Genomic DNA, 11,198 nt, shown 5'->3' on the forward strand with positions numbered 1-11,198 from the left:
AGACCTCTTGAAATGAATGCTAAAGTGGCATTTGCCTTCCTTACCACCGACTCAAACTGCAAGTTTACCCTCAGGGTCTTCTGCAGAAGGGCTCCCAAGTCCCTCTGCACCTCAGATTCCTTGATTTTCTCCCCTTTTAGAAAATAGGCCGCACAATTATTTCTGCTCCAAAGTGCATGACCAAGCATTTCCAACATTGTATTTCATTTGCCACTTTCTTGCGTATTCTCCTAACCTGTCTAAGCCCTTTCCACAACATTACCTGCCCCTCCACCAACCTTCGTACCTTCTGGAAACTTGGCAACAAAGCCATCTATTCCATCATCTAAATCATTTGTATACAGCAGAAAAAGAAGTGGTCTGAACACCGATCCCTGCGGAACACAACGAGTCACTTCAGCCAACCAGAAAAGGATGCTTTTATTTTCCTTCGCAGCCTCCTACCAATCAGCCAATGTTCTAAGCATGTTAGTAACATTCCTGTAATACCACTGGTTCTTAACTTGGTAAGCAGCCTCATGTGTGGTACCTTGTCAAAGGCCTTCTGAAAGTCCAAATATACAACATCCACTGCATTCCCTTCATCCTACTTGCAATCTCAATGAATTCCAACCGGTTCTTCAGGCAGTATTTTCCCTGAAGGAAGCCATGCTGATTATGTACTATGTTGTCCTGTGTCACCAAGTAGTCGATCACTTCATTCTCAACAATTCGCTCTAACGTATTTCCAAACAGTAAGGTCAGGCTAAATGGTCTATATCTTGCTTTCTGCTGCCTTTCCCCTTTCTTAAAGAGAGAAGTAACATTTAAAAATTTCCAGTCCTCTGGTAATACGCCATAGTCCAATTATTTTTGAAAGATCATTTCTCATGCCACCATAATCTCTAATGCTACCTCTTTCAGAACAGTAGGGTGAAGTTCCTCTGGTCCGGGTGACTTAAGTACCTTTTGGTCTTTCAGATTTATGAGCACATTCTTTCTTGTAACAGTAACACCACCCACTTCTCTTCCTTCATACATCACAACATCACGCACACTGCTCGTGTCTTCCACAGTAAAGATTGACGCAGAATACTTATTTAATTCCTCGGTCATCTCCTTGTCCCTCGTTCACATTTCTCTTGTCTCGTTTTCTAGCAGTCCTATATCCACTCTCATTTCTCTTTTATTTTTAACATTCTTGAGAACACTTTTACTATCCACTTTGATATTATTTTCCAGCTTGCTTTCATATTTCATCTGTTCCCTTCTAATAATGATTTTAGTTGCTGTCTATAGGTTTTATTTTAAAAATCTTCCGAATCCTCTATCTTCCCACTAATATTTGCACTGTTGTATGCTCGTTCTTTTGCTTTCAAAATAGCTTTGGCTTTCCTTGTCAGTCACGATTGTACTATTTTACCATTTGTGTATTTCTTCATTTTTGGAATGCACATGTCCTGCACCTTCCTCATTTTTCCCAGAAACGCACACCATTGCTGCTCTGCTGACATGCCTGCTAGCAGCTCCTTCCAATTTATTTTGGCCAGCTCCTCGCTCATACCACTGAAATTTCCCTCACTTCACTACATCAGTCTTCACTTTCTCCCTATCAAATTTCATGTGATCACTAAGGGTTTACAAGACTAAACCTTGAGGGTTCTTTGACCTTAAACTCCCTAAACGCCTCTGGTTCATTAGTATCACCCAATGAAGTCTAACTGACCTGCCTGTCGGCTCAGCGACTAACTGCTCTAAAAAGTTATCTCTAAGGCATTAAACAAACTCACTTTCTTTAGGTCCATTACCAGCCTGATTTTCCCAATCGACCTGCATGTTAAAGTCTCCCGTTCTACATTGCTCGTTTGACTCGCCTTCTATAGTTCCTGTGTGGCCCACCTCCCACCACTGTTGGGAGGCCCGTGTATAACTGCCATCAAAGTCCTATTATCTTGTAGTTTCTCAACTCAACCCACAAGGATTCAACTTCTTCTGAACCTATGTCATATCTTTCTATTGTTCTGATCCTATTTTTACCAATAGAGCCACACTACTCCCTCTGCCTACCTTCTTATCCCCCCGATATAACTTGTAACCTTGGATAATCTGCTCCCAACTACAACCGTTCTTCAGCCATGATTTAGTGATGGTTACAACCTCATTCCTGCCTATCTGTAATATTGTAACAAGATCATTCACTTTATCACTGAAACTACGAGAGTTTAGCTGCAATAACTTCAGTTCCGTATTTACTATCCTTTCTGATTCTGCATCCCTAATGATTTGACACTCAGCCTGCTGACTGCAACTAAGTTCCATCACCTGCGTGCCCTTCTTGACAATCTGCCTGACTCTTTCTTTACTGTTTACCATCCGTCCTATCCTGAATCCCTCCACTCCCGTTCCCACCAGCCTGCCAAGTTAGTTTAACCCCTCGCTAACAGCCCTGACAAACCCATCCTCGAGAATATTGGACACCCTCGCGTTCAGATGCAACCCATCACTTTTGAACAGGTCATACCTGCCCCAGAAGAAATCCAAATTATACAGGAGCCTGACACCCTGCTTCTCAGCCACGCATTTATCTGCAAAATCGTCTATCCGTTTCTACCCTCGCTGGCTCGTGGCTCAGTCAGCAATCCACAAATTGCTATGCGAGATCTCCTGCGTCTTAGCTTTCTACCTCGCTCTCTAAATTCTCTTTTCAGGATCTCATTTATTTCCTATGTCATTGGAACCAACATGTACCAAGAAGTCTGGCTGCTCCCCTGACCCTGGTACCTGGGAGGCAACATACCATCCGGGTGTCTCGTTCACACCTCCAGAATCTCCTGTCTGCTCCCCCTCTCTATCGAGTCCTCTATCTCTTCCGCTCCTTTCTTCTCTCTATTTCCCTTCTACACCCTGACCCATGCTCAGTACGTGTAACCCGGTCGCGGTGGCATTCTCCCGGGTGATCATCCTCCACAAAAGTATCCAAAGCGGTATACTTCTTTTTGAGGGGGATAGCCACAGGTGTGCTCTGTTCTAACTGCCTATTTCCATTTTTTCCTGATAGTCACCCAGGTACTCGCCTCCTGCTATTTCGGGGTGACTACCTCCCTTTAACTTTGATCAATTATATCTTCGCTCTCCTCAGATTAAGGAAGTGCCTGCAGATCATCCGGGAAACAGTGATAGAAAACGTGATCGGCAAATCTCTTGGTGATCCCTTGGTAATTTTGCCATAACTTACTCAGTAGCTGGACGCAGTAAATGTTGATTATCAGCAGGCCGCCTGTAAAGTGACTCGCAAGAGTTTGCTGAAGAAAGAAATCCAGCTGTTCACAGTGTATATCAAGATATTTGGACAAGAGACCGAAGTGTAATATTGCCCTGTTTATTGATTGTCAGGGTTATCAGGACAGTGCAGAATGACTGAGTTAATGTTCGTTCGTTAAGAAAATAAGCAGGGATGCAAAATACCGAATAAAATGTGGAAAAACTGAGGTGATGTGTAGAATAATGTTCTAAATTGGAGTCTCTTTCAATGGCGAAAGGATGAGGCAATGTGTGCAAGTTCCTGTTGAAGTATACGGTCAATTAACTTTACACATGTACACAAAAGAACCACCCTTTCTCTAAGTAAGAAAATAGATATTAGCACAGGTGCTGAGTGGCATGGCCTGAGATCGACAGGTTGACATGAAGTGTGAAGTGAATGTTTATGTAAGGAATAATAATGTTTATTACTCCGTCTAATTGTGAATGTATTTATTTTTTTGTTTGTATTTGCACAGTTTGACTTAGTTTGCACATTGGTTGTTTGGCCATCTTAGTATTTAACCTTTCCCTGATTCTATTGTATTCCTTAATATTAATGGCGAATACCCGCAACCTAATGAAACTCAGGGAAATATATGATGATTATCGGACTTTGAGAGGAAATTTAATTTGAAGTTTGAATTTTATAATCCCAATTCTGTGACCACGGTCTAATTTATAAGCCTCAATTTAATCAATCCAGTGGTTTCTGCTCAGTGGTTTCCCCGGATGCTGATGGCGAATTAAGGTCATGGAACGTCACCGGCTGGTGGTCAGATCCTTTCCTGTTGACAGGGGCCATTGCTGGAGTTAATGTGGTCAGACTGATGTTTGGTCCTACCAGCCTTGTCTGACCATTTTACGAATCTTGTTCCATGCCTCAATATCTCACAGTCGAAAAATTACATGAATGCGGTTTCAGATGAACGTTCTCGGACGTAAACGGGGACGGTCCAATTCCCGGCATAGATACTGCCTGACCCGTTCAGTCCTTCCAGCTCTATCTGAGTTGCTCCAGATTCCAGCATCTGCAGCCGTTTGCATCACCGGAGCAATTATTGCTGAACATTCCTAATTCCCATCTATTGATACGCGGAAGATTCACTGCCTAGCGGAGCATTCCTAAGGGCCTGCAGTGTTGATTGCGTTCCACTGCAACTCCTTTGCACAATGACTGACCCCAATGTCTGACGTTAAATGAAATTCTGCCCAGGTCCGCTTTAGAGACTACAGAAAAAAACACTTGTTGTTTGGGAGTTACGCATTTTTGAGACAAGCTTTATTCTTTCATAAGCAAATCAGCGACATGCTTTCGGCAGGAATTATATATTCTCAGATAGGAACCGATGTATTGTCCAGGTAATTTTGGGATGGCATGGAGACTATAGAAATTAGATGTGACCTTGAAAAGTTCTGTTCTTATTAGCCATTCTGAGCAGAGACAAGGGGCCAAGTGCCACCTCCACCCACATCCACTGTACCAGAGGGAAGCAGCCGAAACAATGTCTAATGTACGTTTAGCCTGAGTATTCTCCAAAGTTCTACAGGCCGGATATGTGATACAACTGAAGATGAAGAAATCTTGAAATTAGAGGTTAAGGTTTTAAAAATCAGCAAGGTGGCCATTCAGAGTTTCCGAGGGTCAGCAAGACAGTCTCCGCCCACATTCTTCCCCTGACGCCGCCCACTAATTTACATCCCAGTTAATAAACGGACCCGGAGACCCCAGTTTGTAGGCTCTGAAATCTGAGCAGTTCCCGAAGTTTGCAGAACAGCGTTTTGGTTCGGACGGAATTTTTGGGCGCTCGCTGTCTACACCTGTCCGGAGGAATGTCCCCAGCGCTGCATCTCCTGTGGGTTCTGCTGGTTCATTTACCAGGTGAGAGTCGGATTGGTTTACGCACGGATTTTACGTTAAAATTGGGATTACTCCTGTTTCTTGTTTTGCTCCAAGTCACCCAGTGGTTTTATTGTGTTTTTCTGCAGATATCCACGCGGCCCCAGTGCTCAACCAGACCCCAACGTCCGGACCTGTTTCCGCGGGACAAACAGTCCGCTTAGAGTGTCGGATACAGAACGGTAATGTTGGAAGTTACTACATGAGCTGGTACCGACAGCGTCCCGGGGAGAGACCGGAGTGGGTGTTGGTACATTACACAAACAATAATATATACTGAGGGACAGGAATCACAGACCGTTTTCAACCGTCCAGAGACACCTCCATTAACAGTCACATCCTGACCATCGGCAGATTGGAACCCCGGGATTCCGCCGTCTATTACTGTGGAGCGTGGGATAATGGAGTTATCTTCGGTCCAGGTACCATCCTGGATATTAAGAGTAAGTGACTTCCTCACTCTGTTCCAAAAAATTCCTATTACAGCCTCTCTCATTCCCCTCAGCTGCATGAAACCCCGTCCAGGGAAGGCTTGTCATTTTTCTACACTGTGGGAGGTTGCATCCGTCTCTGTCTGGCAAAGAGGCCGTTCAGTCGGTGCAGCAGAAAACAATATTTTCCCATCACCCTCCTCTTTAACACAATTGGACCCGTGGATTGTATTTTAGCATTGGTTTACTATTGCTACTTTTCACAAGATGCAATGAAAAGTCTGTCTTGCATACTGTCCTTACAGATCACGTGATGACAGTGCATTCAGTGAAAGACAGCTTAATGCAGAATAAAATGTATCAGCCACACAGGAAATGCAGTTCTGGTAGATAAGTTGCAAGACCATAAGGTGGAAGATTGTGAGGTCAACCGTCCATCTTATCGTACCAGAGAACCATTCAATAGTTTTTCTGGTAATTTTTCTGGTCTTATTACAGCGGCCCCTATATAATGTCAAATTACAGCAATCTACTGTCCACACATACTCCATATCCCTCCAGTCTCAGCACACTCATGTGTCCGTCTAACAGCTGTTAAACGTCCCTATCGTGTCAGCTTCCTCCACCTCATGCACGCATCACTCTGTATAAAAAGTAAAGATTCATCGAACTTCTTTAAAATTTCATTCATTCGGCTTAACTTTCTGCCCTGGCGGAAAAATCTTGACTGTCGGTCCTATCGTTATCTCCCATACGGCCTTGAATAATGTTCACACATAATTAGGGGAAAATGATCGCTAATGATCGCTAACACAAGCATGACATCTACCCTTCCCTCTTCATTCACCTCCTCTGAGAGCATGTTTGTCGCGAATATTCCATAATTTTTCTGGGTGCGGTAAATCCTGCACCACAGAGCAAGAAGTTCACCGCTTCAAGATAACGCAATTGACAGTTTGTTGTTAAGAACCGTGTCATTGTGATTATAGAAAACACAGGAGAAGAACATCAGACTTTAAAAATAATACAAACTAGGGGAAGGTGCTGGGTAGAAAACAGGCTGCTCAGAGAGTCGAGCGGTAATAGACCGGGTTACTAGGGGTTCGGAATGCAATGTGGGTCTGAACGAGTCGTTTCACCTCTTCCCGCTTCTCACCGGTTCATAGACCTCTTTTTTTTGCGTCATGCCCTCCTTACTCACTGGGTACTGCGGCTTAGATATCGATGAGCTTTCCCGCACTCTATCATTCTATCATCCACATTCTATCATCAAATGAAGGTATAATATTTTCAGTTATTGTTCTAAGAGTTCAAGATTTGGGGAGTTATTGGAGAACAATAAGGAACTGGTCTCACTAAATGCACCAATCATATGGGCAAGGTGTGGGCAATAAACAAAGATATTGAGTAGTGTTGGAGTTATCTTTTAACACAATGCAGTGCCAAGAGCAGAGTGGATTCCGAAACATTTTTTTAAAAAAATAAATGATACACGTCGTAGCCGCGCAAGGCTGCGAATTATCCAGGCAACTCTTCACTCAACGGTTTGCAGCCGAGGTGTCAAATGTGCCATTTACTGTGTCCCAATGCCTGTGTTAATTTCGGCGCTGGTGTTTCTATCTCTGAACAGTACATGAAATATTGTTTCTATTCCCCTCCGTCTCCTCTCTCATACAGGTAGCGACTCCCGGGAGCCCTCAGTTCTCCTGCTACCTCCCTCTCCGGTGGAGACTGGCACGGGTTCGGCCACTCTCTCCTGCCTGGTGAGTGGTTTTAAGCCGGGTTTGGTAGCGCTGCGCTGGACCGTGGATGGAGTCGAGACGGAGAGCGGGGTGACGACAGGTGCCGTGTCCCTGGACACCGATCAGACATACAGGCTGAGCAGTTACCTACGGGTAACCACCGCTGCATGGAACAAGGGCTCGAGTTATTCCTGCAGCGTGAGCCACAGCTCACTGAGCTCGCCACTGCGCAACACCATCTCTTCGTCCGCCTGTGCGCAGTGAGAGTGTGCCGGCTGGCAGCACATGCAGATTGTTTGTTCTTGTTTAATGCAGTGAAACAATGATTGGGTCTGTGCAGCAGCCCATTGCAATGTAATTGTGTAGTAATGTTCGCTTATGGAAACAATCAGAATGTTTAATAATTTCCGAATAGTTGGCAATAATAATCCATCTTTTGCGACGGATATTTCTATGTAGAATTGTCCCCACTGTGCTGTGTCTGAACTGCCGCTCTGTGTGGTCTCAGGAGCGATCTCCCGTGCTGTGATTTGAACTTGTGTAACACAACTCTGAATAAAAGTGGAAACAGCGGTTGAATTATCCTGTCTTGTCTTTACTCGGTTGCTGGCAGTACTTTGGGAGGAATGGTCGCGGATATTGTGCCGTCTAGAAGCCTCAATCAGAATTACAGTTAAATCGACTCCGATATCTTATTCCGCTTTTCTGATCTATGTTTCTTGAGCATTCGTTGGCCGGCGGCACTCACCCCCCACCATCACCAGAACCTTCTACTCCTCGGCGTCCTGCACTCCTCATTTACAACCATCCCTGTGGGAGGCAGATCAACATTTTCACTGTATTTTGGCCAACGTCTTACCACTGGGGGTTTTACACTGTATGGATGTTTCCCCGTGACGTGACCATTCTCTCCATCGATTCCGTTAGTTCATGAATGAAGGCCATCGGCCTCACTTCCGGCCCTGACACCACCGTCATCACCCGCCACACCCGCACACTAGCTTCTGTAACTCATGTTTATCTTCAAAGTTTAAGGTAAATTTGTTATCAAAGTCTGTCTACGTCTTCATATGCGACCCTGAGTTTCATGTTCTTACAGGTATTCACAGTAGAATAAAGAAGTACAATAGATGCAATTAAAAACTACACACAAAGACTGGGAAGCACAAAGACAAATAACCGCAAATAAATAAATGGATAGATAGAAAGTTAGACAGATAAATAAAGTAAACACAGATAAATAGATAGAGCAATTAAATTTAATCAATAACAAATAAATAAACAAATGGATAAAGTGAGTCTATAGATTGTGGAATCAGTTTGGAGATGTGGTGATTAAAGTCATCCACTTTGGTTCAGGGGCCTGATAGCCGAACTCTTCCTGAAAGTTGTAGTGCCCGATCTAAGACTGTAATTGTCAGATGGGAGAGAGTTGCTGAAGCACGAAACAAGTGTGAGATGAGGGAGCATTGCCATAGAGGGAGTACAAAGGATGTTCACCAAATTGATTCCTGGGATGGCAGGACTTTCATATGATGAAAGACTGGATGAACTAGGCTTATACTCGTTGGAATTTGGAAGATTGAGGGGGGATCTTATTGAAACGTATAAAATCCTAAAGGGATTGGATAAGCTAGAAGCAGGAAGATTGTTCCCGATGTTGGGGAAGTCCAGAACGAGGGGACACAGTTTGTGGATAAAGGGAAAGCCTTTTAGGACCGAGATTAGGAAAAACTTCTTCACACAGAGAGTGGTGAATCTGTGGAATTCTCTGCTGCAGGAAACAGCTGAGGCCAGTTCATTGCCTATACTTAAGAGGGAGTTAGATATGGCCCTTGTGGCTAAAGGGATCAGGGGGTATGGATGGAAGGCTGGTACAGGGTTCTGAGTTCGATGATCAGCCATGATCATACTGAATGGCAGTGCAGGTTCGAAGGGCCGAATGGCTTACTCCTGCACCTATTTTCTATGTTTCTATGATTTTATGAAACAGAGACCTGTTTAATTTTGTTAAAGTTATATCTTGTCTGACCAATAACGTGGTCTTCATAGAGGGTGTGACTGATAAGACGACTGCCAATGTTAGCTCCACGCACACAACGAATTTCGTAGATTTCACATAAATTATTTACGGTTGCCTGACCTGCTGATTTCTTTTTTTTTCAAGAATTTGGTGTAGAAATCTCACTTCGTCATTAATGAGGTTTTTATGTTGGTTTGTTTGTGTCAACCTGTTCCTGGACTGTGCTGATCACTCTATTTATGGTCAATACATAGTAATCTGCGCGATATTAAAGAACATAAATCCTGTCTATAAGATAAAAGTCAAATGAACAATCGGGCAAATGACGCCCACAGTTGGTATACTAGAACAATTAACACTTTTAACGTTTAAAAATATATTTGAAAACACTGAGACTGCCAAGCATACAGCAAAACACTAAAAACAGAAAAATCAATGAACTTAAATAAAATACATTACATACTATAAAACATTAGCTTTATTTGGCATACGTGGAAACAAACATACAGCGCCGTTTGCGTCAAGTCAAATCAATAAAGATAGTGCTGGGGACGGACCGGAAGTGTCACCATGCCTTCGGCACAACATGTATTTATTTGGTGTCTATGCATTTACCTATCTATCTAACTGTCTATCTGTGTATTTATCTGTCTAATTACTTTTTTATTCATTTAGGGATACAGTGCGTAACTGGCTCTTCGCACCGCCCAGAAACCCACTGTTTTGTCCCAAGCGCAATCACAGGACAATTTACAATAACCAGCTAACCTACCAACCGGTACTTCTTTTGACTATGGAAGGAAACCAGAAAACCTGGAGGATGCTGTACTTGTCAGTACCTCCAGCTGAACTTTGTCTTTTCATGTGTTTTCCCCCTTGTCCTCAGTCTGCGGTTTTGTATTGCCATGTGCTCTTGTTTTTTTTTCATCCCCCATGTGCCCCTGTCCCCGCTCCTGTTCTACTCCGGCCATTGTACTACGGAGGACTCCGCCTCTCACCTGTTTCTCATTATTACCTGTTTTACTGCCACTTCGGTCTCATTGTGCTCCACCTATCATCTGCCTCTCTGTTTATTGCTCATTAAATTTTAGTCCTCTGTTTTCAGCTGTTTGTTTTTAGATTGTCCCAGTGAATTTTCCTGAGCCTTTCCAGCATTTGTATCTGTACTCTGTACGTCTGAAAATCGACTCTGCCTGTTCCCCGATTCTGATTTTTGTGTTTTTCTGGATGTTTTGATCTCTGCCTGAACTTTAACGCCGACTTTATTTGCACCTCGGGATTGTACTCTGTCCGTCTGAACATCGACTCTGCCTGTTTCCCGATTCTGTTTTTGGATTTTCCTGGATGCTTTATTCTCTGCGTGAGCTTTGACGCCGACTTTGTTTGCACCTCGGGATTTGCGACTCAATTAATATCACTGTGTACACAGTACTGGGTCTGCGATTGAAACCGTGCCCCAGTGGCCTGACAGCACTTTAACCTCTATAACTGGAAATTTCATGAAAATTTTCATAGCTTGTATTGAAAAGCGCCGGCAATACACACGCAGAGATGATGTATTGCACATTTTCATTAAACATTTAAAGATCATAGTTTTCTAAATTATAAATAATACTTGGAATAAAACCTTAAGACTGCCTACTGGAAAGGTGAGCACTAATAATGTGGTGGCGATAGGAGACAGCCATACACCGGTATGCAGTCTGTAAACCAAATTCAACAACGAAAATATGCTGAGGTGCGTTTTCCCACAACGCCTATTATCCCCTCTTTGTCCTCTCTCCCCCACCATAAGACAGGAAGTACGACAGCATTAGGAAAAG

The 11,198-nt window shown here is 43.5% G+C and overlaps 1 pseudogene; it reads left to right on the top strand.

Moving 5' to 3' along the window:
• The first annotated feature begins 5,077 nt into the window (after nucleotides 1-5,077).
• LOC140207828 (immunoglobulin lambda-1 light chain-like) lies at nucleotides 5,078-7,921 on the top strand (annotated as a pseudogene).
• The last annotated feature ends 3,277 nt before the right edge of the window (nucleotides 7,922-11,198 follow it).

Source organism: Mobula birostris, chromosome 2 (genome assembly GCF_030028105.1).
Source record: "Mobula birostris isolate sMobBir1 chromosome 2, sMobBir1.hap1, whole genome shotgun sequence".
NCBI lineage: Eukaryota > Metazoa > Chordata > Chondrichthyes > Myliobatiformes > Myliobatidae > Mobula > Mobula birostris.